Here is a 6,396-nt window from a genome sequence, read left to right on the forward strand (position 1 = left end):
TCAGGCAGCAGCAGTGACCCCTATAATATCTCTCAGGCCACAAACATTATTTTAGGGGTGGTGGCCATTCTGCAGACAATGCTTGTGGGAGGGAGGATCTAGCCCATCAAAACTAAATCTACCCTAGCAACTCATGGATGGGTGACAGCCCAAACTCCTGCTAACGGGCCCATTGCTGGAATGTGGGAGGCTTCCAAAGGCAAACACGCCTCCCCCACTCCCCACCCCCATCTTGTCTAAACTGGAGACATTTGTAGTGATAACACCTGCTTGGATGCCCCAGCATGGCCAAAAATACAGATTAACCAAATTAGAGTGTGTGGCTCATTCTTGAGAGGTGAAGGCTAAAAGTGTTAATGGGGCTGAAGACAGCAAGATGGTGTTATAATTAGACTCCAAAAAAAGCCTTATAGCTACATGTAATTCTTCAAAAGGCCAGGTACAGAATAAAGGTCTAAGCAGCAAAATGTCTAAAAGCGTGAGGAAGGAGAGAAGCCTATAAAAGAGACTTGACATGGCTATCCGTTCACAATGCTAGTGACATACATTTCTCCATCTACCAATACATGCACAACTAAAAGAGAGACCCAAAATACAGAAGTATAGAGGAGGAAGCTCAAAATGGGGTGGGATTAATTTCTTGAGGATGTATATGTTTATCTACAGCCACATGTTTATAACTGAGAATTTATAAAGTCAATAATTTACTATAATGAATGTGTGATAACATCAGCTTAGTTAATTATTATTGTATTATTTCTGACATTATTGTGATGGTAGCACCAGGTCAGTTGCCTTTGTGCTTGGTACCATACAAATCTATAGTACATGGCAATCCATATCCCAGAGATCTTATAAACTTACTGGTATATGGGTTAGAAATAAATTTGAATCAAACAATGAAGGATAGTCCTTCTTATCATGTGCAGTTGAAAAGCAGAGTAGCTACTGCATATTACAAGCTTTGTTATCTTTGCTGTGTTTAAAATTTTTCTGTAAGAGATGCCCTGCCATTCCCTTTGGCTGATGTATAAAATAAACACAAACATAATAATTCTCGTAGTTTTACTTTCAGAACTACTCTTTTGACAGAGAATAATGCTGTTCTTTGGGAGACCACACCGACTGTCCTAACTGTGGTCAAAATATTAATATTATACCTAAAGCACCAACTGAGGTTGAGTCCCTATTGTGCTAGGCTCAGTACAAACACAAAGTAAGAGACAATCTCTGTTCCAAAGCTTGCAATCTGAGACAGAAAGTATTATCCCCATTTTACAGAGGGAGAATAAAAGCACAGAGAAGTGAAGGCACTTACCCCAGGTCATCCAGTGATAGAGCAAGGAATAGAACCTAGGGGTCATAAATCCCAGTCCATTGCGCTATCCACTAGGCCACACTACTCTAAAGAGAACCTACCATAAAATCTTAAAACCTGACAATCAATATCTTCTGATTGTTTCAAACCAGTTTCACAGTAACCTTAACAAATATTATAGCATGTGTGACACCCAGCCAGCCAGTTAGCTATAAAATCTCTCTCTACTTGCTTTACCTGTAAAGGGTTAAAAAGTCTGTGTTGTTCTCTCGGAGAGCAGAGACAGGGCTGGAACTATGCTGTAGGAGCTTGGGCCAGGTTTGAAAATCAACAGATTATACCTAGAAACTACTCATTTGAAACCCCAGATATGTAAGAAGATCAGGAAATGTCTAGGAAGACGTGATTAGGTTTATCTCTTTTATTTCTTTATGGCTTGTGGACTCCTCTGTGCTAACCCCAGGTGCTTTTGTTTTGCTTTTAACCTTTAAGCTGGACCTCAAGAAAGCTATTCTTGATTCTTAATTTTTGTATTTGCTCTTTTAAAATCTAGCAATAGCCTGAGTTCCAGCTGTATTTTCTTTCTTTTTGTTTTTAATAAAATTTATCTTTTTTAAGAACAGGATTGAATTTTTATGTCCTAACAGGTTTATGCACATGTTGTTTAATTAGCTGGTGGCAACAGCTGATTTCCTTTGTTTTCTTTCTCAGCTCTTCCCCGGAGTGGGGGTGAAAGGGCTTGAGGGTACCCCACAGGAAGGAATTCCCAAGTGCACCTTCCTGGGTTCTCAAAAGGGGTTTTTGCACTTGGTTGGTGGCAGCATCTACCCATCCAAGGTCAGAGAAAAGCTGTAACCGTGGGAGTTTAATACAAGCCTGGAGTGGCCAGTATTAATTTTTAGAATCCTTGCGGGCCCCCACCTTCTGCACTCAAAGTGCCAGAGTGGGGCATCAGCGTTGACAAACACTACAACTATGGCCCATTTTTAAATAAAGGTTGCTATTTGTTATTCAAAATAGCTAAAAGCAGAAATTTTATGTGGATGGAGTGGAGTGCAATAGGAAATGTGCTGTTCATTAGTGCAAACTGCAACCACTGGAGAAAAATTTACATTATGGTTAGCTCAGTTATGCAAGGCATGGCATGCACTATTCTTCGATAGAAACATAATTGTGTAATTCTAGGGGAAATTACAAGTACAAGGCTGTTCAGTTCCCCATTTTACAGATGGGGAACTGAGGCACAGAGAGACTAAATGACTTGCCTCAGTTAACACAGGAATTCTGTAGCAGAACCGGGAAGTTAACCAAGATTTCCTAGTCCTAGTCCAGTGCCTTAATATTCCTCTCTAATATTAGATACGCAAAGTCAAATGTATCAGAATCTGGCCCTATTTAAGTTAAAGTTAAGTTAAATTTATGTTGCTAATTTACAGGGTCTTTTCTCATATCTCAAGTTTGGGGATTTTTAATTAACATTTGGTTTTCTTTCTCTTTTGTAAACCACCAAGTAATACTTCTTCTGCTTAATCTCACTGAAATAGGCTTTGGCTCTTAATCAAATAAATTATTGATGGGCCTTCTAAAAGGAAAGGGATCTCTGTCCTCTTTAGGGGGAGTGAGTAAGGTGATTGTGACAAGACGAGTAGATGTCAAGGACATGGGAAAATCTACGTTCTTCCTTCCATTGCACAGAAGGGTTGGTGAGAACTAAAAGAGTCAACTACCGAAGGCTTCAAGGCACTGTTTCTTGGTTGTATCAGGATGTTGGCTGTGATAGGATAGCTGCAACATAAATATCACAGGCTGTGGAATCTCAGCTACCAGTGTGTTATTTTGTGCACTGTGCTGTCTATGATTGCCAACAGTTTGACATAGGGTGACCAGATGTCCCGATTTTATAGGGACAGTCCCGATTTTTGGGTCTTTTTCTTATATAGGATCCTATTACCCCCCACACCCTGTCCCAATTTTTCACACTTGCTGTCTGGTCACCCTAGTTTGACATGTGAATCCTGTACTACCTGTGTTATTCCTTTGCTATTGCTCTACCCACCGCTGTTCATTGAATAGGCCACTAGCTACTGTGATGTGCTTCATGTGCACCTTTTGTGACCTGCACAAGATGGTCCATATTCTCCTTTCATTTACATGAATGCAACTCCATTGAGGTCAACTGGGTTGCGTTGATGTAACTAAAAGGAGAATTTGATCCAAACAGTGCAATGTAAAGCTCTTCCTCTACTTTTCTGCATGTGATCTTCATGGTAGGCAAATTGTCTTAATCTCCACAGTAGCAGAAAAATATCCTTGTTGCTGTGATATCCTAATTAAGGGCCAAATTCTGCTCTCACAACGTGCACTGAAATCAAATGGAGATGTCTACTTGATTTGGAATATTTCATTTTTTGAACTGACCCAACATTTTTCATTTTGAATAAGTTCAACAAAACATTAAATTTCAATTCCCTAACAGCACATTACCTTATAGGAGTTGTAGTTCCGGTCTCCAGTCTTTCCTATGGGATGGACTCCCTCGAGGATTACATCTTCCTACAGTGCAATGTGGATTTCCCTCTGACTGAGCTGCACAGTTCTTCATGGAAGTGAATGCAAGAATGCTCTGGGTCCATTATAAGACATGTAGCCTGGCCAGGAAGCCTGGCCTATTGGGGAGAATTGGGACATCAGGATCCTGAACTACAACTTCTATGGTGCAATGCAGCACTATGAAAAAATGCAGTTTAATATTGAGCTGACTTGAAATAAAGATTTTTGGGTCTGTTCAATAAACCAAAATGAACCATTTCAATTTCGAGAATGTCAGAATATTCCATTGTGATTGAAAATCATGAAATCATTTTGACATTTCCAAATTGAATTTTTTTAGATTTTCCATTCAGTGAAAAATTAAAACTTTTTGTTCTGATTTGCGATTAAACAAATGTTGAAATTTTGCTCCACTCTAACTCCCAGGAATATTTCTTGCTGACCCAGCTAGAATTCCTCCTGAGGACAGCACACCAGAGTAGTGACTACATCACCTTTTCAAAAGTTGCACCATGTGCTCTCAACATGGCCGCCCAGCTCTATTGCCAGTGACGATGGAGATCAGACCATAGCCTCTCATTTACCTGCAGGGATACTTGGGGTTAGAGTGCTGCTTGGTACTCAGGAGTTCCAGGGTCAACTCCCTGCTCTGCCAAAGACTTCCTGTGTGACCTTGAGCAACTCACCTAGTCTCTCTGGGCTGCAGTTTCCCATCTGTAAAATGTGGATAATAGCACTTCTCTGCCTCAAAGGGATGTTGTAGGATAAATATGCTGAAGATTTTGAAATGCTCAGATGCTATGGTGATGGGGGCTATACAAGTACTTGGACAGCAGGGAGCAATGTTTGTGCCACCACTGGAAGTTACATGAAGGCAGAGGGGAGGCTCTTTACATCCTCTCCTTACAGAACCATGCACAATCAAGCCTGACAATACCTTATCTTCACTGAATTTTGCAATGCTTACACTGCTACAATATGTACTACTTCAAATTCAGCACACATCGAGGACTGTGCCGAGATTGTGGGTAAATTTAGCAGCCCTTTCATTCCCAGGACTACATTTTCCAGTAGGCTGAGAGAGGTTTTCAGGACAAACGCAGCTCACCTCCACTGCACTCTCAGCAATATAAAGAAATACCCCCACTTACTTCACTGACTCATCATGTGCATTAAGCATGCAACAAAGGCAGGCATGCAAAAGGCAGATGTCTAAAAATAACCAGCATCCTGCAATATTTCCTTAAAAATTAAAAATTGAAGAGCTATTATAAGGAAGTTAGGTCATAGACTGCAAGTGAGAAAGATGAGCAACAAACAAATCAGAAGCATAAGTTAATAATGTGGCTTTTCTGAAAAGGCCTGAATCACAATCTTGTACTTGTAATTTCCCCTAGAGTTAGGCAATTATGTTTCTATCAAAGAAGAGTGCACTGCCATGGCTTGCATAACTGAGTTAGCCATAATGTAAATTTTTCTGCAGTGGTTGCAGTTTGCATCAATGATCAACACATTTCCTATTGTATTCCAGCCATGTAGAATTTCAGCTTTTAATTATTTTCAATAACAAATAGCAACCTTTATTTAATAATAGGCCGTGGCATTCTACAGTAATTTCCCCAAACTGCTGCAATATCATTATTGTAGGTTGTAGTTTCTGGACAGTTATTGTAGCATGCTATAGTCTTTGTTAAGGGAGATTGCTTTAGGTGAGAAACTACTTTAGACAAGGGTTTTAGCCCGTTAAAGTTAAGTGTAAACTCTAAGAGGCATGTTATACTTTTTGTTTTATATGTAACCATTTCTGTTTCCATTTGTGATCCTTAGTCACTATCTCTTAAATCTTAGCCTTTGGTAATAAACTTATGATTATTTTCACTAGAACTATATCTTAGTGCTGTGATCTTATAATGACCCTGATCCTGAGTTGTGCCAGTCAAGTTGTGTATATACTGTTCTCCTAGACAGTGGTTCTCAATCAGGGGTACACGTACCCCTGGGGGTACGCAGCGGTCTTTCAGGGTGTACATCAACTCATCTAGATATTTGTCTAGTTTTACAACAAGCTGCATAAAAAGCACTAGAGAAGTCAGTACCAACTAAAATTTCATACAGACAATGACTTGTTTATATTTCTCTATTTACTATACCCTGAAATGTAAGTACAATATTTATATTCCAATTAGGGCTGTCAACTATTCGCAGTTAACTCACGTGATTAACTCAAAAAAATTGTGATTAAAAAAATTAATCACGATTACACCGCTACCTCGATATAATGCGACCCAATATAACACGAATTCGGAAATAATGCGGTAAAGCTGTGCTCCAGGGGGGTGGGGCTGCGCATTCTAGTGGATCAAAGCAAGTTCAATATAACGCTGTTTCACCTATAATGCGGTAAGATTTTTTGGCTCCCGAGGACAGCGTTATATCGAGGTAGAGGTGTAATTGCAGTTTTAATCACACTGTTAATAGAATACCAATTTAAATTTATTAAATATTTTGGATGTTTTTCTACATTTTCA

Source organism: Terrapene carolina, unplaced genomic scaffold (assembly GCF_002925995.2).
Source record: "Terrapene carolina triunguis isolate 2854851 unplaced genomic scaffold, T_m_triunguis-2.0 Scaffold112, whole genome shotgun sequence".
Classification (NCBI taxonomy): Eukaryota; Metazoa; Chordata; order Testudines; family Emydidae; genus Terrapene; species Terrapene triunguis.